We start from the raw sequence: 22,676 nt of genomic DNA, 5'->3' as shown, positions 1-22,676 counted from the left end.
GTGCAGTTCAGATGAGAAAGCCAATTGTTCTTGTGTTTCTTGGGTTATATTTTTGAAATATTGTAGGTGTAATACATAACTACTATTTATTAAAATCATATTAAATCTTATCTGGATGAAAACCAAAGACGATTTTTGTAATGCCTACTATGGTATTTATTATTTTCCTGAGGTTAGTAGACACCAACATTATACCACTTCGTCATATTCCAGTGTTGTATTGTAGCACTGAAGACATGGGTTCATAACCTGTGTACCTACATTCTCAAAGAAGAGAGAAGGGATCTGTTTATACTTGGAAAAGCTGTTAAAGCTTATTAAGTAACTTTTCCTTTGAGATCACTAAATGTCACTAGCTGGTGGAAAAAACATTTACTGATGTTGAATAACAGATGTTTTTGTAGATCACTGGTGGATGTGCAAGTTTGTAACAGGGTGCTGCAAGACTCAGCAGTGGGTTCAGGACTCTTCAGTTGTCTGAAACTAAAACTTTGACCCTACATTAAATTTCTAAGCGATGTTCAGAGATTATAATGATAGTTATGGCACTAGAAACTTGAGCTGAATAGAATAGAGTTGTGCTAACAAGTGTCTAATTAAATCTGTGCAAAACCTAAAAGATAGGAAAATGTCTATGAGTCTAGGAGGAACTAGGACAGAAAAGGCCCTGAAGGGGCCATGCAGAAGTTGATGGGGGTGACTGAAACTTGCTGCACTGTTTTCACATTACCAACAAAGATGAGTCCTATTAAGGAAGAGTTTGAGAAGCAGTGCAGTATTTATTTGAAGTCAAAGTAGCGGCCAAGCCCAAACTCAAGTTTCATACTTAACAGGAAAGGTTATATTTTAGGAATATATAAGAAGTTGGAATATGATTAAAGGAAGAAAAAATGCCACCTGTCTTTATCTATCTTGCTATTTATATCTGCTCCTGACATCTGAATCTTGAAGTCTCAAGGTAAGATTAATGAGGCCTGCTGTGTTCTCAGACTTGTACACAGGAGGTTTGAGGTTTCTTCTGGAAAAGTTGGTTAAATCTGTACTCTGTACAAGCATACTTCTCAGTATAGATGAAATCAGAATTAAGAATCGTATTCAGGAATTGAGCCAGAGACCTATTCTGACTTTAAAGGGAGTTCCGCATGTATAAATTCCTCCCTATCTAATCTCTTAGGAAAAAATAGATTTTATTTCAATTTTCAGATTATTAATTATTATTTCTGCCAACCTATTTATGATCTCAAAATTTTTGTTGATGCATGTCATAGAATCTAAGCAAGATCAACAGGTTGTAATGTTATTGGCTCAGATCTTCCTGCTTTGCACTAAACACAGAATGCTGAATAGTAAAGCATGTTTTGTGTTTTAATTATTTATTTATTTAAATCTGCATTAGTCTGAGCATTAGTTCGGCAAAATCTCCTGACAGAAAATCTCCAGGTCAGGAGAGGGTGTATTAGGTGGACCCGAGAAGCAGTCAGCAGTACAACTCTTAAAATGAACATTTTTTCAAAGCCTCATTTCGAGATGATCATATTTCCATTTAATGTAGGTTTTGTATTATGCTGCACCCTATCTCTGAAAACAAATGGAAAAGTAAGACCTTCACAAAAATCTCCAGATTGGAAAAAGTCTTTCAAACACACAGAGAGTGAACTCTAAGCATGATGCATATGCGAGAAATGGAATTGGTGGCCTTTGTTCTCTAAGGTTAGAGCTATCACATTTGCAAGTCAGCATCAGATGAGATGGTCCTAGTGCCAGTTCATGGTGAATAATAAAGCGCATGTAGTATGCCGATTGAAGAGGACACAAACATGTTAAGCTGACATGAATAATAGGTAACCATTTTTTAAAATGTTATAAAGAAGTCAGCCTATTGTTTAGCAGCACTATCATTGTTATACTGATTCCATTCCTCAAGCTTTGTTATATCGCCAAAATTAATTATCTGTCCAGGGAAAAGGTCACATATATCTGTGCATGACATCCAACATTGTGCAGTGTGGTATCAAGTGGATTTGATCTGTTCCCTTTGACCTGTCAGAGCTCAGTGTGCAATGAATTGATACAGTTTGAAATATGTTTCTGCTCAAGACAATCCAGCCTTGTCACAGGAATATGCAACCCAGATTTTTTTTTATGTCAGAAAAGCAGAACACTTGTCTAAAGAAAGCTGAAAAAAAGTGAATCCATTCAGCAACACATAATACGTGGTAAAATTTTCCATCTCTCTAGACCTTAGTTGCCCAGACAATCAGCAACTGCATCTATTAACTGATTAAAATAAAGATTCAGTACCACCATCATGGCCTTTTACTGGGCTGGGGGGCAGGGAACAACTGTTCTGCCCTTCAAGCTATCCAGCCTGGCTCTGTTTGTTTCTCTGAGCAGATAGGGCATGACTAACTCGTCCATATGTTCAAACATAAAATTCCTGCTGTGGTTCTCTGCAACAGAGGACAAGCAGCATCTGTACATAAGGGATATCTCTTCTGCGCTTGAATCAATGTAATCTCTCAATGGGGCATATTTATTCCTGACACTTGGGAGCTAGCACACTACTGTATCTTTAGGCCTGCTGGTATAATAGCAAGATACTTGCATATCATGTACAGAAATGGGAATAACACATCCAAATGTTCTACCATGAACTCATTGTCTGTTCTGTGCACTTGTACTTCTGGCAGATATATTGTGCAATCTCTGTAGAATTGTCGTTGTACTAAGCCTGGAAAAGCAGTTGGGTTAATTTTGAGAATAGCTTTCCTAGTCTGGGGTAAGTAATTACTGCAGTTATTCTCACATGCCATAGCAGAATTAGGCAGAGAATTTTTCATCTTCCTACGGGATTTTTAATGTTAACACATGAATGGGTATTACATGTATATTCTTTTAGGTCCTTTCATTCATATTATCTATGCATTTCTGTCTGAAATGCGATTTTAAGAAGGGGTTACTTCCTGGCATGGTAAAATTTAAGTGACAAATTGGGCTTGTCCACTGGTGTCTTTTCTGTGACTTTCTTGCTGGTCTTTGTTACAAGCTGCTTCCTGGTCTAAAGTATGTCTACTCTAAAGTGTGTCTTACTAGTGTCACACAGAAAGAAATGGCATAGGATATATGAAAAAATCCTATGGCATGTTTCTGTAGAGACTACAGAAATAGAGCTCAGTCTTTAATTCTGGGCTTTGTGTTTTCTTTCACAGGAACTCCCTTTTAAAAAACACTAGACTGTCTTCCTGTGTTTGACATGTGCCAGGTATTGGGAAGTATAGAGAGCTTTGTGATGTATCTTGAATGGTATCTGTGTGTTGCCACACATTGTTGTATGTATTATGTTAGCTTCTAAGGGCCAAAGTTGTTACACAGCTGGGGGCATGCCATGACCTGTTAATTACAGATTAGAATCTGACTGCTTTTTCCTGCCTCCATGCAAGGCCATGTATTTCTATCTTGTTTTTATATTTATTTTATGTAGGGAACAGGCATCATCATCTTTAGCATCATTACCTTTAGCTGGCAAATTTAACTAATTAGTTATTTTTCTTTATTTTTTTTCCATATAATGATTGTTTTGCAAATAGCTCTCCCTTTCAAAGCAGCTGAATCCTATTCAGCCCCAGTTTTCTCTTCTCCTTTTGTCAGAAGTATTATGCCGTTGTACAGAAGAGACAACTTGCGCCAACTAGAAACTGATGGTGTAGGAATTGTTGGCTCTACATACCTGTTGAAAGCTGAGCTTTTCTTTCTAGTGCTAGGCACTTCCAAAACGATCTTTATATAGTAATTTTGGCATGAACATCAGGTTCATGATTGTGATATACCACATAGGGAGAAATATATAGGATAAGCTTTAGCTCCTTATTAGACCTTTACCAAATAGATATACTTGTACATAGTCTTACAAAGAAAAGGTTAGGGAGTTAGATGAATCAAAAGTAGCCGATGCAAGGTCTGGCAGCCTAGATAATGTGTCCATAGTCTTACCATATAACAGGCCCAAAGCTGCAAACATGCAGCTTTTTGTAGAGAAACCAGATGCTGCCACTGGAAAATGTCTCAGCTTGACATCTATGGCCAGATGGCCAAACCTGAGCCTTGTCTGTATTGTAGTGCATGCAGATAATTCTGCCAAGTATAGAAAAATAGAAATATGATCCAGTGACTGTCAGCAGTTAAAGAGGGTTACAACCAATTCTTGCATGTGCAGCCAAGGGACATCAAGTTACTGGTGGCTGTTCCTGCTGCATGTATTACCCAACTGTGAGATCTCAGCTTTGGTCCAGCACTGGTTCAGCAGCACTTTGGTTTTAGGACATGATGGTGCTTGGCTTAGGAGAGAGATAACAGACACTGGACTGCTACTGATAATGGATTTCGTTGCTTCTCTTTTGTTCTGTTCCCGTATACAGTCAGTCTGAAACTGTCTGCAAATTAGGCTAAGGTAACAGTCTTTGACATAGAGACAGGAACAGCTTATGAAAGCATGTAGGGGCAGGAGCTAAAAGCACTCCTTCTTAAAGCCTCTTCATTGCATAGAAACTTGAACTTCTGTTAAATAGGTCATGCTGGCTCTCTCTTGACCAAACAGTATTGAGAAGCCATCAGTGCACAAAGCCTAAGTTAGTGATAATTATAGATCCAACTATATTTTGTAATGTGGAGAGCGGCTCTAGCTGGGTGGTCTGGTCAAGTCCTAATTTTTCTTCTTGAAGTTGCCATTTACTGAAATTAGTCAAAACTCATTTAATTCTGCCATCTAAACCTTATCTGGTTGCTCTGCATTATTAAGTAGTTATGTTTTTTCCAGGTTACTGTGTTTCAGTCATAAACGTGAAAAGTGAAGTATGCTTTGGATGAAAAATGTCATAAACCAGAGTGCAACTGTGGGACTTGTATCCAAAGTAGTTAATGGGGATGCAATTGTATACTTGAGGGTCTATTTTACCTACCTAATTACCTAGTGTTTTCTGACTACAACCGGGCTAATAAACTTTGAAAACAGTGCAATGATTTTACAATTGTAGTGAAACAAACATAGTATTTACCTTTATTCATACTGGTCAGAAGCTTCAGAAACTGTGCAATCCCAATTACCTTTTGTAATGAACATCATCCCATGAGAAATTTCAATTCCCCTACAATCTAACTGAATGTAGGCAAAATGGAAAATGCACATGGAGAAATCAGTTTGCCCAGCAGGGCTTTTGCACAGACTAATTCTTAGAGAAGAAGTTTAATTTACTCCAAAACACCTAGGGTAATTCCTGGGGGTTGCAATAGCTAATTTATGCTGAATGAGAAATACAATTTCTTCAACTACCTGATTAGTGTGATATACTTTTCTCTAAAGCAGTGTCCTTTATACTATAGAATAGCTGTAAACTATCCTTGCCTCCCCCAGATTGCGACATATGGATGGTTGTTGGCTGCTGTAATGCTCCGTTTGACAGTATCAGATGGGATTTACTCTGAGTAGTGTTGAGGGGGAGGATGTTCTACAACCTTATAGCTGACATTACAATCAAGCATGAAATGAGGATGAAAATTTACTGTTTTAAGCATAGCATTGCCTATTAAAAGAGTTAATTGGTGACTAGTTATTCAGAAAATGTTGTTCTGTGTCATAAATGTATGTGCACAGTGACTGATCTCAAGTTTGAACAGTTTACAGGGGTGTTGAAAAAAAACTTCAAAGTGATTCAGTATAGAACAGCGTGCAGATAGTTTTGTAGTTGATTTAGACCCTTAGGGTAACCAATCCTTGAATGGAATTGTGTTTAAGGAACTGTCTAAAGTGAGGAAAAATTTCTAAGGTGGTGTAAAATATCCCTAAAAGCAGTCTGCAGAAATGGTGACTACATTTGGCTTTATTTAAGTGGCTTTTATCCCACCATTACATTTTCAGGACAAGCGTCCTATTAAGTTGAACTTTACTTCTCTGCAGTGGGCCAGAGAGTGTTCATTCCTGCTTATGACCTCGAGCTAAGCGGTAATTATTCCTGGATCTGGTCCTCTGGCTTTCTTTTTCATTTTTACTTGAGTTCAACCTTTTCAGGTGGTGTGGTTTAGCCAGGGCTGCATTCATGTCAGCAGTGTTCCCCTCCTGCAGATTTCTCCAGTCCTTTAGTATGTTGAGAACCAAGATAAGGAACTTCTACAAACTTGCTGAGGTTCCCATTATTGTCTTGTTTGTTCATATTACATGTTCATGAGAATGATGCAGCTAGAAATAGCATGAGAAAGAGCATTGACTCCAAACTATATCATTATGCAATACATTGGTATTATAAAAGAATCTTTTTTGAAAAAAAAAAAAAAAAAAAGGCAAGCAATTTTTTTTTCTGATGAGTATCAGAACTGGTTTCTCTCTTTTTTTTTTTTTTTTTTGACTGAACTGTAAAAGACTCTTCTTGAAGCTTATGCTTACCTGTTTTGGAATGTCCCGATGCTTCATGTGTGCTGACATCCTTTCTTCCCTTTCACAGCTGCTTGTAATATTAACTATATACCCATAAATAAAAAAGCAGCTCTCTTGCCTGAAGGTAGTTTATTATGTTTGTAAAAGACTGGTTCAGGGAGTTGAATTCCACTGGACCACACACACTTGCAGGAGCAGTCATAAATTTTGCAGTTGCAAGCACGGTTAAATCTTTTATTTATAAGGTAACGTACTTCTTATACTGTCAGAAAACAATGAGCAGAATGTAGTTCTGGTGCATCTGTCCTAATGTCAGGAATGTCTGCCAGTTTACAATATTCAAACAAATAGTCTTCTGTGGTATCAGACATCAGTCTTCAGCATGAGTTCTTGGGTACTAAATTAAACAGAAGTCCTGTCTTAATATAAATACAAGTCAACCATGTTTTGATAGTTTTAAAAGAACCTTATCTGCGTGCAAAATATTGTGGAAAAACAAATTGTGAAGGTCTACTTAATTACAACTGACAAACAATGGGAGCTGGGCATATTGTGGCTTTTAATTCTCAGAACTGCCTATGGGGCTAAAGAGGCTAAAGAACCTCAATTCTACCGGAACTAATTATAATGCATCTGATGTAGTGCTGCCTTCTATGAGATTTCTGAAAGATGTGAATTTTGGAGTAAAGTTGGACCAAAAGAGACTAAATTTGGACAAAGGCCTGTGTTCCATGTTACTCAAACTCTGTCTGCCTGGCCTGTGTGTATGTACACTTATATGCGCGCTAATTAACTTAGAAGTAAGCTGTGTGTGTTTCAAAGCTTCCCCTCCCCTATAGTTGTACCACTTGGTCTCATAAAAGGTATTATGTCTCCTAGTATATCTTGTCTGGCTTATATCCTTACGTAATTGTAGCTATGACATTAGTTATATTTGCTAGCTTTTGCATGTATATTGCAGCCAGTTTGTGGAGAAGTGTAAAATAAGACAGAATTTGATGCATTAGAAGATCAAGTACATGTTAGTATTTTGATTTTTTAAAATTTAGATTATTATTATTATTTTTTATTTAGAGTATCTATTTAAATATTTTTTTTAGGAGCATAATGTTTTGATAGTTTGAGTTATCAACAGCAAATTCAAAAGGCATTCAGTAGCCGCTTTCGTACATTACATACAATTTATTACTTTTCTAATGGCCTTTATAATAAAATATCGTACAAGTCCATTCATGTATTATGTTTAATCTCCCTGGAGACAAAGGATTGAATTTAATTGTTTGCTTTCATGCATACCAATATTTATCATATCAATTCATTATTGGCTGAAGTGTGCGAGATCAAATCTGGTTCAAGTTTGTTATATTGTGTGAATTTAAGTGTAGTTAATGGCACAGTATGGAATTAGTGATGCAATAACCAAACAGTGATGGGTCTTGGTGAGGATGTTTTTTCAAGTTTCCAAGAATGCGCTCTTTCTACTTTTTTAATGTATTATAGGGGAAGAAGGATATATTGTGTAGAAATCGGGCAGCAGACCTAGCCCTGAAACAACTGAACAATAGAGAATTTTTTTAAGGGCTGAATGCCTAACTGCCTTTGTTATGATTTTGTTTTGGCTTTGCACATTTGGGAATCACAGCAGTCCTTATGCTACCTGCCAGCCAAGCCCTCTCTCTTCTAACTGTGGAACTGGACCTAGTTCTGGACTCTAGGCCTGGGCTGCACTGTGACCTGGGTCTGAGCACTTGTTCATGTGCTGCCACTACCTGTTTTTCTGTTTAGTCTCGTCTGCTGCCTGCCTTCAAGACAAAGCTGATGAGCCAAGACAGGTTGCCCTATGGGCTCTTTTGACTGCCAGTTGGATCACCCTGCTGTAACAAGTAGTCTCATATATGAACTTAGACTGCTTAAAAAAAATAAAAAAATAAAAAATTCTGGCTTCAGACAATGTTCTGCTGTTGAGCCACGATGAGTAGCTCCTTCTCTTGCTTTTCAAAGTTTTACCACAAATCTTCAATCTATTTTCTCTTTTCTTCTCTTATTCTGGGAGTGCTGGAGACAATTCAGAATAGAATATCCATCATGGGATAGACCCTGATGATCTTTTACCTTTCAGATATCCTTCAAACTAATTTGTACAAAAATAAACACTAGAATTTTCTGTCCTGAATATTTCAGACATGATTGGTTGCTGACTGCCTCAAATGGGTATTTTGTCATTTGGCTTCTGCAAGTTAGGAGGATAAAAAATGAGTGCTGTCAGTTGAAAGCACTCTAAAAAGCTTAATAGCCATTACCTTAGGCAGTACCTTTTACTCTCCATTTTGTCTTGGTTCCAAAATATGACTTTATCTTCCTCGTTTGTCGAATACCTTTTAAGATTTGCAGTCTCAAAAGATGAAGGTGCCTTCCTGTACCCAGAATAGCTCCCACAAATCTGTCCAAAAAAGTCTTTTAGAAATGCATCACTATAAATCATTAAATATTTGTGCTGGGTGGGGGGCAGGTGGGGGAATAGATAACAACCTATCAAGTTCTTTTCAGTGCCTGACTTGAAAGGATAAGAATATATTGATGCTGTTAAGAGGAGTAATGATCTTTGGTTTCTATTCTTTTTTTCTATTCTTTTCACTGTGATATATACAAATATAATCCATTCCTACAGAAAGTAAATGTGTAATGTTCTAATGTGGATGCAAGTATTTCCAGTACAAGTAATTTTCTCAGAATCTTACATAGCATTTAATAACCACAATAGAATGTACCTACAAGCAGCATGTGTATGCATGTTTATAGCTAAGGATCTCAAAATATTTTATGGACATTAATTGTGAACAATATACAATAACGTGCATCAGTGAGGAAAAATTACTGTTAATTCACCTTTTTATGAGCTTGAAAAATCACTCCTTTTTATTTTTATTTTCCTGCAAGTATTAGGAGCAAGTTCTAGTGACACATACCTATTGAAATCCAAGGATACAAATCACCTTGGTTTTGGACTTGGAAAACCAAGCCACCAGAATCTCAACTCATGTTTTAAAAACTAGAACATAAAAACTGAATTCCTAATTTAAAGCACTTTGTAAAGTATTCCAGTGTTGAAATAGTAGGACAAAATTTTGTTCTTTGTTTCCTGGTAGCATGCTTCCTTGGCAAAAAGACTACGCAATTAAGTTTCCTTCTTGAAGTGTTTCAGATTTTCAGGAGTTAGAATTGCAGTTCACATATAACAACCTCTTTTGAGAGACTGGAAGTGTTTTGGAAGCATCTTAGGAAAGACTTTCACATGTTAAACTGTACTAACCTGGTTCAGACACAGTGCGCAATGTCAGTGCTGTTGCATCAGATCCGAAGGAATATGGCAGAGGAACTTTCTGTGTAATTTTTTGTACGAAGTTGAGTAATCTACTATGTACCCTGGACATGCACCAAATAGAATTGGCTCCATCTTAGTTGAAACTATAAAATGGGCTGACTTGCAGGTGCACCTGTACGAGCAGGCAGGTGCGTACATGTTATAACAGGTGCTTGGTTGTTGGAGCACTGTGTGGGGACGAAGGGTTGTCCGAATCATCCTATGCTGAGGTGGTAGGACCTCATGCAATGATGCGGAGTGACTTCATAGACTCTTCTTGACAGCTCAGTATCTTTTCTGTATTCGGAAGTAATAGAGCTGGCATGGCTCTCTGAAGAAAAAGAAATCAGTGTGGTAGAGAGGGAACATCCTGAAGAGAAGGCTAGGATCAGTCCAAGTTGAAGAATATGATGAAAAGGCAGTATGTACAAGCTGGGACGTATTAATGTTTTGTTGGGAGGTGTACCAATTTACATATGAAATGAACAAAGAGATTAAGTGCTTGGAAATCAAGCATAGAAAAACATTTGGCTGAAAAATCCTTAAAATGGATGCTACATGCTGGAACAATAGAGGCAGCAGCAGCAGACTGTGCTTCATGTACATTATCTGCAGCAATCATAGTGCCTTTATGATCTGTATACCATTAGAGGAGTGAGTGATTGCTTCAGTGTATGACCAGATGTTTTATTTGAAGACCATTAATCAAATTTCCCAAGGCAGAAGAAACATCAGACAATTAATTAAGTTATAATACTGGTCTTGTAAGAGGGTTCTGACTACACTAATTAATCAAGCCAAGTTGGAAGATTTTGTTCAAGGAGCTCTGAAACACTTTTTGATAGCCTTCAGAGAAAAACTCTGAGTATTACAGAGATGTGAGCTAGTCAAAAAGACACCCGCTTTGCACTCGTGTCTGCTGCTGTGATGGGCTGTCTTAGTCATAGTGACATCAAGATACTTTCTTTATAGTCACAAGGACCATTGTAAGGAGCTTCAGTTGGGTGAGACAAGAAGCCCCTCTTCCTTTCTGCTTTGAATTTGAGGAAAATGCTTTGAATTTTGAAAGATTAAATCAGACTGCTGTTTTGATTGTTCATCTTGGGAGAATGTAGAGAGAATATACAGTTAGGAAGAGCTCATTTTTATTTTTAATGCAACAGCAACAGTGCCCACAGGAATTTCAACCTAGAGCTTTATAAAATGAGACTCTTTTTTCCATCTTGCCATCATAAGAGCGTTAACTTCAAGAGGAGGAAGTCAGTATCCAGTGCTGCCTCTTAGCAGTCCTACTAGGAGGAAGAGTTTTCATGGCAGGAGAGCTTGTGGGAGCTTCCCTGTACGTAGTCAACAGTGACCTGTGTCAGTAGTACCAAATTTCCTTAAACTCGTTTGAAAACTTCAGCCTCAGTGGTGTAGGAGGATGCTGGATGTTTTCTCATCTGGTGCTGAAAATAACAAGGACAGTTTTGTTAGTGTTTTATTTACTTGAAAGCTTTTGAAACTAGCTCTAATTGGAACTCCCATTCCTCTGTCTGAAGGGAAGGGACAGATAAGCTTGAGAAACCTGCTGTGATCAGTCACGCAGGAAATAAAATAACTGGAAATAGAAGATCAGACAATTTGAAGACTGTTTAAGAAAAGAATCATTAGGTGTGAAAATAAGATTTGTTTTGACACATTAGCTACGAAAGCAGCCAGGGAAATTAATGTAATAGTTGTACTTTTCAGTTTAACAGTTAATACACAAATAGAAGTATTTGTTTCGTAAGTTACTGGAGCATGTTTTGGTTGATGTCAGCTGGCTTCCACACTGCCTGGCTGGCTGGATAAGCGTTCTCTGGCATGCTCTCCTGAGAACGTGCCTAATGTAGGAGGTAGAAAGATCCTTTAATCAAAAGAGTCTACAGCACTTGGAAACAGCCTGCAGATATGAAAAACTAAGTAGTAAAAAGTTTGAATGTCATAGAAAATCCTTGACTGCTAAGGTAGCGAAATGGATTCATTTTTGACAGACTGAGTCAGATAAGAGGTCAACAACTGTACTGTGTGTGTTTTGTGATGAACTGTGGCTGTCCACCAAAAAGAAATCTGCTAACTCAATCAAGGTTAAACAAATACGAGTCAGAACTAAAGGGCAAATAGTGGCTCTAGCATAGTTTTTTCCAAAAAAGATAGGATTAAGAGTAAAACATCGTATGATGGTTAAGGGGAAGATAATGAAATAAAAGAAAATGACGTAGAGGCTGGCTTGGGAAAGCCACAAGATGTGTTTCCATAGAAACAACAATCACAGATTATGGAGGTGCTGCATGGGCCACAATCTTTTCTTACTGCCTAGAAGAGGGTTTCTTGGCAATGGATAGAACAGGCAGGTGCCAAAGTGATGAAATCATCACTGGTAATAAAACCTTTAATTGAGATGGAAATCTTGAAGGGTATTACAGTAACTGATTATATATGGAAAAATAAATAAGTTATGCAGCGTTCACCCTTTTTTTTTCAGTCTGTCTTCTTCAACCATGTTAATTAGACTAATAAAGACACTCTCTTCCCACAAACTTTGTTCTGTTGTTAGATTATCATGGACCAAATGTAGTCGCTTGAGGGAAAAAGTAGCTCTTATTTATTTATAGATTTCTAGCATCCCTGTTTTCCTTGATCTTTCAGGGAAGAACATATATACTATTTTTTTCTTCAGAAAAGAAACAAGTGCAAAGCCAAACAAAAAACATATGTACACAAACATCTCAGAGGAAAAAGCTTGTATAGATTACTGAAAATCTTTATAATACTTGTACTAATTTTTTTTGAGTACATGTTAACATGGCACAAGGACCTCTTTAGGGCTTACCTGGGTAGCATAGGATAAAAAGATTAGATAAAATGTTGAACAGTATTTGGAAAAATTCTTGACGAATCACAGTCGATCGTCTAGGTACCTTCTAGGTGTGGACTTTGAGAGAACAAAATAAGCTGAAAGAAAGTGTCATTTGGGTTTCAGTGGGAATAAAACTGATGAAAAAATCAGAACTTTTTCTATAATTTTTCTTCTTGACTTAGACAGATTAATTGGATTATCCTAAGAGGAGATCTTGGGTATTTCAGTAAACTAGTTTCTAGTAAGCTTCTAGCTTCCCGGGGAGGAAAAAAACAATGTTGTATCTGTCAAATTAAATTGTGTAAGTGATTTTACTTGGACAAGTGAGAAGTGTAAACTATAATAATAATAATAAATAGATCATTTTGTGTCTATTCGTGAAGTTTTATTTGTGCCAAGTAGGCTCACATGAAATTCCTGAGATCCTGTTCTGATCTCAGATGTCAATGGCCAGACTGGGCAGCTGTTTCTACGATTACTTACCACTTTCATATATACTGCACTCATGCTAATACTTAGTACCAGTATCATCTATTGGAAGAAAGAAACATAATTGGGATGATGGCACTGATGTATCTGTTCTGGAGAGCCCCCATCTGAGGGCTGCTCTGGCAGTATGGAGGTTATGAAGCAGATATGAATGTGTCTAACTGTAGTGCAACAGCAAAGTACAGGGAAAATGAGGAAAAAAATAAGCTGAATGAAGTACCAGATGAAATTAGAGGTACAAGTATTTGAGCTGAATTTTGCAGTATATTAATGTAAAGCTCATGTAACCAGGAAAACATAAAAGATAGTAGTGTTTTTTGATGACGTGCAATCACAGTCTTCATCCAGGTTCCCATACTCTACTGTGCATTTTTTTATTTTTCAATATATTTCTAAGATTTTGGCAAATTGTCATGGCTACTCTTCGATTATTGAATAATTTTGTGTTTAATAGGGGAATGTTCTTACTGTTGTGTTGTTTTCTTAAGTCATCCAGGTCTACAGTCTTTCAGACTTAGAAGCATGCTACTGCTGTGTTTGAGGAAGCATTAGAATGTGTCACCCAATACCCGCAAGTCTGAAATACGAGAAGATTGCATCAGGATATTTTTGGCAGGGTAACTTCTGTTATAGGCCTATATGCCTGTGTATACAGTTTACTCCAAATAATTTTCATAGGTTGATTTTCTTAAATGTCATGCATCATGCATTCTTGTTATGAGATGGTAGATAAGATACAGTGTATGAAGGAACGTCATTCATTGTTTCACATTTCACTCTTTTAATTAGTTATCACTGGAATATTTTTCAGACTAAATTATCAATGTTGTCATGTGCTTAAGTAGTTTCATTTTTACGCTTTAGAGAAGTATACGTTTTCAATTGATAAAATCCAAGATCATGTAATTCTTACTAAAGCACAGATTCCATACGTAGTTATTCCTTTGAAGTTCAAGGGGGCAAATTGTTTTCATAGGTACTTATTTATATCTTTCTGGGGAGTTGGTGAGAGTGAAGAGGAGAAAAAAATGGGGAGAATCAAATCTGGGCTCACCAAACTTTGCTGCAAACCTTTCATTTGCGCAATTGAGTCTGAAATTTCATAAGAGGTTATAGCAACGTTATTAATAAACTGAATATTATTCCTTTTCATATTGTTTCTGCAGTAAAACCACTATACTATACTGATCCTGTCAGTTTCTGCTTTTTCTTCTGATACTGTAATGATTTATAGAACATACTGGGCAATATTAATCTACATTTAAGTTGAATTCATTTATTTTATTGTGAGCAGTAAGCTAGTTGACATATCCTTGCAACATGAGATACTTCTGTGTTTCATATGTGCATAAATAATATGAATATGTACTTAAACCCAAAGATCATGATAAAGGTTAACATTCCTATCCAACAAAACATACAGATATATACACGGGACTCATTGAATTGATAAAATTGGATCATGTCTATATTTGTTTCATGCAGTGTTTAGAAACGATGGGCTTAGACACATTCATAAGTATTTCTTTAGTCAATTCCCAAGAGTGTAAATTGAAGTATGTAGGTAAAAGACTTTGTAATACTATATCTAAATTATTGTTCTAGATGTTTGTATGACTACCTTTTAAATCATGACTCAAGTGCAAGCCAGTTCTCACTTTCCTCCATTTCTTGCTTTCCATGGGTAAGAAACATACAAAGACTAGAGGACATCTAAGGCACATGTCAGCCTAGGTGGTAGTGTCAAAGATCGTATCTATCTCATGTCTGTATGGAGTAAGGCCTTTCAAGTGCTCATCTACAAAAAATTTATGTTCAATTTACTACCCAAAAAATAGCTGTATGGCTCCTTTTGTGGAAATGTGAAAGAAATTGTGACTTCAGAAAAGCCTAAAGAAATACATGGTTGGATAATGACTAATTCTAATGGTGAACTTTTCAGAATAAAAGCTTATGAATTTGAGCATGGCCGTGATTAAAGATTGGGGTAACCAAGCCAAAATGAATTTACTGCTATTTATTAATCCTCCTTCAGTAAGTATCTTCCATTATTCTCCACATATTTACTTATGGCTCTTCTCAGAGCCTTTATTTCAGTATAAATCAAAATGAAATTTAGTTACGTGAAGTTGCTTTGCTTTCATTTTCTATGATTGACACTTTTTAAACAATTTATTATTTGCCTGTTAATCTGCATCCCTTCTCAACTTTGCTATTGTTGAAGTAATTTAGTGCAGTAACTGACACAAAAGTTGGATGTTACTGGCTGTCATGCATGTAAAGACAAGTGTGGTGCTATAAGACTGAAATTCGAACAGCAAAAGCCCACGTTCTCTCTAGACACAAATCACATCAGTCTGTTCATTTCCAGTATACTGACACATTTGGCAAGTTAGCTAATAGATATTAAATATTTTCCTTTATCACTAGATGTGAGCGTTGTACCAAACATAGTGTGCAAGTCTTTTCCAGTAGGAAGAAGCATGGTGCAACAGTTGTCAGTATTAAAACTCAGCTTGAACACTGGCTTTCTTATGATTTTTGGCATATCGCTTTATTTTGATCTATTATCACCTTTCACAAAAATTTGTGTGCATCACAGATATTAGAAAAACAGGAAAAACATGAAAATAAATCTTTTTGGGACTTTGACTGGGAAAAGCATGCACTTTACTATGGTAATCTCTTTATAGTCTTTGATATCTGGTGTTGACAAGAGTTAAATGACCTCTCAGTTTATTCCATGGGACCTTTCATTAGGGCAAGCAGAATTCCCCTTTATTCTCTGTAGCACTTAAGCTTGGCTCCAAATTCAGTACTTTTCCTCTGTCTTGTAAGGACATACAGTGTTCACAAGAAATTTTCCAAAATGGGGAAATTGAGGTTACTCTTGATATTCAGTCACTGGAGGAAAAAAAGAAGTAGCAGAAGCCTATGATTTGTCACAAGACTAGAAATAACCTTTGAATAATTGGTCTCATTAAACAGAGGCTTGTCGTTATGGTAATATCATCCCAGTTGATGCAGAAAACCAAACAGGGTCATAAAACAGCAGTTATGAGACATGTCACAGTGAAAGTACTGGGTAAGAAATTGTCTTGCAGGAAGTGATTGTTGGCAGATTTCCTAGGAAGCATATATTCCAGGGATGCCTGATTCACCAAATCCTGTGCTGCAGTCCACATAGCACAATAGTTGCCTGCTTACTGAATGAGGACCTCGAGATCAATACCATTCATCAAACCCATATTGATCTAGGAGTTTCTTTTCTCTGCCTGTCACATTCAAGGACTGATTATGGTAGTGAAACCCTTTAAAAAAAAAAAAGTTCAGAAACTTGTGAATGATGTGATTATAATGCATATATGCATTATAATATATGCAAAAAGACGGTGAAAGAAAGAAGATCATGAAGCTGATGTTTTTGAAGAGTTTATCAGAGTGAAAAGCAAGAAAGCTTTTTTTTTTAAAAAAAAAAGTTAAGGTTAGGGCTACTGTTAGTATGGAAAAAATACTTTGCTGTTCCAAGAACTTGAAATTTATTTTTTTACCACATTTAATGAGAAAACGATAAGCTTAATTAAAAAATGAACAAACAAACAAAAAACAAACAAAACTTTAGTTGTAAGGTAAATAATATCTGTGGGTTGCTTGGGTGTTTATGAAGGCAAAATTTTATTGCTCCTCTTTCTTGTTACTTAGCCCATGAACTTTCTTGTGTTCCATCTCCAGTTTCAAGTCATACAAAATTTAGGAGTTGCTGTATTATAGGAGGCAGGTGGATCACCAGCTGCTTTGCTAAAATGCTGCATGAGACACACAAATTTCTGTGCTGATATTGTGCAGAACCTTTCATTCACACAGGAAGAGAGAACAATCCAGTGGCTGGAGTTCTGGTTTAGGATTGGTGGATGTTGCCACTGACCTCTTGTGGGAACTGGACAGGTATAGGGGACTCTGATTTAGCTGCATATACTGAACTCTAAAATCTGAACACTTGATTGTCTCTCAGCCCTGAAGGACTTTTGTGTCTTGAAGTGTAAATGTGCAATCTCCGGAGGCCTGCATTTTGGAAAGAGAAGGGTGTCTCCAGCGGTCGTTTCACAGGAGAAGTCTAGTTTACTAGACTGTCTCCTCAATCCGTCTCTTTCTAGAAGGACCGCTCTCTCATTTTCCCTTGATTGTAGTTATTTTTGGATTCTGTGAAGTGAGGTTACGAGGGCGTCTACATTTCTCAGCAGTAGGTTGGGGAAAAAATGATTTAAATTTCATGGTGCTCAAATACTTTGTTTAGAAAGTGTTAGATATTTAATAAATCTAGGATCTCTAAAACATGTGTAATGAGGAACTTCATCACTTACTTATCATGGTACAGGCTTTCACTGTACAGCCTTCCACAGGAGTAGAAAATCTAAATATCTATGCTGCAATAAAACTACTGGAACTAGCATGTGGGTAAGATAAACGCTGCGTTGCCGCTTTCCCTTGTCCATGCGTTTGTCACAAAGCAGGATGTTTAAAATGAAATGATTAGGCCACTTGAGCCCAAAACTAGAATAAAGCTGTTGGCTCCTGTGCAACTGCTATTGCTTTTTTAGTTTAAAAAAAAAAAAAGTATTTGGATTCATAGAAAAAATAATTTTTCAGTTCATAAAGGGTATATTAATTCTAGTGAATTAAATAGTGCCATGGAACCCTGGTGGGTATTGGAGCTTCATTGTCTGTACAATTGCACTTGTTAAAAGGTCTCTGGCTCAATTTTAACCTGAGCTCATTGCCAAGTTTGCAAACAATACCAAGGTATGATTTAAGTCAGCATTGTCCAGGGACCTTTCCCGATAAGCTGTTAGTATGCAGACTGTTTGGAGGAGAAGAGGGTTCTCAATAGTGTGGATGTGAGTCATTCCCTGTCAGCTAGCCTAAGGCCAAACAGGCTTGTGCATATTAATTTGCTAGAATAGCTAAGGCCTACTCTTAGTGCTTTTTTTTTTTTTTAATTAATTATAGTGGAATTCAATTTTTCATTTCAAAATGAAAAGTCAAGGTCTTTTGTTTTAAAAATATTAAGAAGATAAGTTTCAGCATTAATGCTCAGTGCTCTTCACTGAAATGACTCAAGAATTCATTTGTGGGCAAATAAAATTCTTTGAACTTGTTTGAAAAAAGTTTTTCTTGTTTTAGTGTTTATGGTTTTTAAAATGCTGAGTACACTTAGCTCCCCCAGGAGTCAGGCAGGATTAGCGTGCTCAGCTCCTAACTGGAGGGCTTTATGTTCAGGTGTTTGGCAGTAAATAGATGTATGGAAAAATTTACCTAGACAAGCACGGGTACACAGGCATGAAGTCAAATGTCTGCCAATACTGAACATAGAATATATTTCCGCTTATTTAAGCGGAAGCTAGTTAAATACTTAAATGTGTCATCTTTTTCAACTTCCAGAATGATGCTTTTTTTTTTCATACAATTCCTTTATTGTTTTGTTCCACCTCCCTCCCCACCCCCTTTCGAATTTACCATTTAGTGTAATGATAGATATAGAAAATATTCTAGGTTTTCAAACAAAACAGGTAATATGTTAGTTGTAATTTAAAGAATGCATTCATCTTCTGGATTAGGCTTTATGAAACAATTTGTCCATATTTCCTCTAATTTACTGGAAAAAATATATTAACTTGAGAATGGAAAGCAGCTTTAGTTAATGGACTTATATAAGTTTCATTATGTTTATTTGTAAAATTTGTTACTTGTACAAACTAATGATAGGTTCTCTATTATACATATGCTCATAATACTTTAGTGAAAATGTGTTAGTACAGCAGATTTGAGTAATTCTGTTTTAAGATGCATGTTCCTGAGATACCCACGTACTCAACTCTCCATTGTGAAGGCAAATTGCATACTATCCAGAACTTACAGTGAAGATGTTTCGGGTTATAGGTGCTCATTATAATATAGAATAGTTCAGTTGGAAGGGACCTACAAAGATCACAAAATCCAACTGCCTGAATATCTGCAAATTAAAGTTCTTTTATATTTGCATGTTGCTACAACGTATGAGTGCTTGTAACTGACATTATAAGAAAAAAACAGTTCTTCATGTTCATAATTTGTTGTATGGAGTCACAGGAAAAAGTTTTTTTTTTTTTTTTTCCTGACTTTCTGTAACATTTGTCATTAGTAAAATGATAAATTCAGGAAGAGAGAATGGTCTTATGAAACAGATACACAGCAGGGAAGCAGAAGAAGCTAGGCTAAGTGTGTGGGGGGGAAGGAGAACATGTTAGAAATAGAAGCTGCATCTGGTTAAAATTTAACCCAAAGTCTCGGAGAAGAATGACATTAATATCAGTGGAATCATACCAACACTATTTAGGTAGGGCACAAGGATGCAGTCACTGGAATTAATACTTGTTGGTAGTTTGTGATGATGCTGATGGAACAATGCAGATAGATCAGGTAAGGTAAAACTGTGCTAACTTAAATTGTTATAAAAACAAACAAACAAAAACAAAAAACATCAGTAAGTCCCTCTGCTATTAGAATTTTAGGATTTTTCATGAGCCAGAGTAGTTGTATCCTGGAGTGTGGCAGTGTCCATCTCCAGGGAGTGGAGCAGAGTCCTAAATATAGCTCAATCTGGGAAGTATTTGGATGGCATTGAAGTAGGGAATATTTTATGAGGTTTCCATATATAAATAAAAGATGAATGCAATTAGTGCTCACCATAGGATATTTCCTTCTGTGTAACCCATTTTTTTTTTCCCTATGGTTTTCAGCAGGAGATGCGTCATCAAGTGCCTTTTGAATATCAAACAGTTTGAATGAGCTGCCATAATCAGCTCTGTAACCTTTTATAATCATCTTTATGGATGAAAATTTTGCCTTTGAAATCCATATTGGCTATTCTTTCAGATTTCTACTTCAAATATGCTATGTAACTTTCCTCTAATTATTGATTCCATCATTTTTGTAAGATACAGATGAATAGCGTTATTATTTCTCCAGGTCAGGACCGCTTGCACTTTATAAACACTGAAGACTCATCTTTGTACTTTTGGACTCTTCAAGCTTTGTGCTATTGACTTTTTTTATGACTGACACAATGCTGTGAATACATCATTGTCTAGATGCTCAGGATAGTTTAGAGCCTGAGGCTTTCTTGAAGATCACGGAAGTTACGTAGCTCAATAGTTCCAGTGGTCACTCCTTTTCTTTTTTTTCTTTCAAAACTCTAGATTAAGATCAGAAGTATTCTGAAAGTATTAAGGTACCTGGGTGTATGGATATTTTTGCTCCTGTTTATCATAAAATCACTGGCATCAATATTTGCTGAGTGGAGTCCCTGCTCACACTCAATGACTTCTGTAACAGAATAACAAGGGTAACAGGGTGATTTTCTTAAGACTGCCACTATTTTAATCAATCAATTGCAAAAAAAAAAAATTGTCCACCATCACCCTTTGAGAAGTTTCAAATGTCCCAATAAGAGGACATGGAGTAAAGGACAGTTATTTGCACCAGAAAGGACTTTGTTTTGAAAAAAGCCTTTCTTCCGATTCAATTGCAAAGTATCTTTTTATTCAGAATTTCTCTTCCTGATGCTAATTACCTATCTGAAACAACAATTACCTGTTTCTTATATTGCTACCTTAGAAATCTGAGGTTTTTATGAGTAAGAAATATAGAGTCAGGGGAACTTAATATGGTAAGATAAAACCACACAAATGTTTTTATTTCCTAAATAATATAGTGAAGATAAAATAGCAAGTCAAAGCTCAAGCTATCATATACAAACTGAGGCAAGCTATGAATGCTCTAAATACAAAAACGTAGAGATTTTGTTGTCAGTACATTTATTATTGTGTTCCTTGCACTCGTGGGGAAATATGAGTTTGGAAGCACAATTTGTGAAGACCTCTGAAGAGTGTGGCTGTTCCATGCAGAGCTTCCAGCCTGATATTTCTCAAAGAACTGGAGAGATTTTTTTTTAAACTCAAAAGCGACTCTTTTATTGGACAAAACACCGTTTTATTAGTAAGGATGGCCAGTCAACCATAGAGTTTGCTAACCTGTGATATGATTTTTGCACTTTTCCATATCAAGCACACTTTTATAGTTCTCAGCCCTATCCTTTCCTTGATGTTCTGATAAACTTCTGAACTATTAGTTATAAAAATCAAACTGGAATTTTGTGGTACTTCCCATTATGCTACAATCTTCACTCTGGTTTCTCTCAAATGTACTCAATGTGTGAATATACTGAATATATGACCATCTCCAGTCTTTGAAAATATGTTCCCAGTCACCTTTGCAAATGGGCTCGTGCTGCACTCTGTGCTAGTCCAGCAGATATGCTTCCTAGTTGGTCAAAGTATACAGCCACAGTGGATGGCAAGAAAAAAAATCTGTCATGTAGAATACACACAGCATCTACCCTCAGTTTTCCCACTCTGTTCTTTACTTTATCTTGATACTGCAGAGAAAATTTTAAGGACCGAGATACATGGTTAAGTTACAACACTTTAAGTTACAACACTTCAACTGAACAATTGTGAGAGAGAATGTGCATGCTTTTAACCTGAAACAGTGAAAGAAATTAATCTATTTTACCCCCCAGTCTATTACTGCAATTAACTGAGAAGGTACAGTAAATCAGTCTTGTGTCCAAGGTCTAACCCAGGTTGGTGTCCTTAGTTACACACTGAATGCTCATAGAAAAATCTATAAATCTCCGTATAAGTAAGAATATAGTGTATTTAGTGCTTGTGACTAAATTCTTGCAGTTTAAAAACCAGCTAGTTGTGATATTACTACTTTTTGTTACTTATTTTATTCATCAGTGTTTTGCAGTTGTATTCAGGAAATGATGTATATGGTGCTCTATAAATGGAACAATATTATAGCCCTTGCTTTTGAAGAGCTTCTGACATAAAGTAGACAAAAACTCAGTGAGATAAAAACAGATGGGAGATGCAAACTCATGATAGAGTGGCTCTGAATGATTTGATGAGCACTGGTCAGAACAGACCAAAGCTTAGCCATGCTGTTCTAAACATTGCAGTAAAATAAAAAGTTAGAATGAGAGTTCTGAAGGAAAACAGTAGGGTTATTTCTGCATCATTAAAAAAAAAATACACAGATCCACTGCTGCTTGAGAGAGAGAGCAGGTGGCAGACAGGATTACACAAATATTATCATATTTTATAAGACACAACCTAAGTATCATGTGCATGTCACTGTATTATTTTGCCTGACTATGTACAGGAAGAGTAGCTGAGTGCTGCTTGTCCCTATGTGTGGTTTTTGGAATGTGGTTATTCAACTTTGTGGGGGTGGGGGGGATACCATAAACAGTGTTCTTTGTCTAGGAAGCAATCTTTTGTAGCAGCCTTATTTAATAAGGCTATGGAATACAATAGAAATCTGTTATCTGCTTTGTATTTCCACTCTGCTGTGTTATGGCAGTGGAACAGTTCAGCCTTTGATTGTAAGCAGTATTGTCTGAATAATAATCCCGGTGG

The 22,676-nt window shown here is 36.5% G+C and overlaps 1 long non-coding RNA gene across 1 annotated transcript in view; it reads left to right on the top strand.

Annotated features, from left to right (window-relative positions):
- LOC121071566 overlaps positions 1-22,676 on the top strand; it is a 299,785-nt gene that overhangs the window by 20,416 nt on the left and 256,693 nt on the right. The window contains exon 2 of the long non-coding RNA XR_005820694.1: positions 13,644-13,772. This is a non-coding gene — a long non-coding RNA (uncharacterized LOC121071566). The remainder of the gene's footprint in view (positions 1-13,643; positions 13,773-22,676) is intronic.

This window comes from Cygnus olor, chromosome 5, assembly GCF_009769625.2.
Source record: "Cygnus olor isolate bCygOlo1 chromosome 5, bCygOlo1.pri.v2, whole genome shotgun sequence".
NCBI lineage: Eukaryota > Metazoa > Chordata > Aves > Anseriformes > Anatidae > Cygnus > Cygnus olor.
Note: the sequence above shows the minus strand (reverse complement) of the source record. Positions and strands in the feature narration are given on the sequence as shown.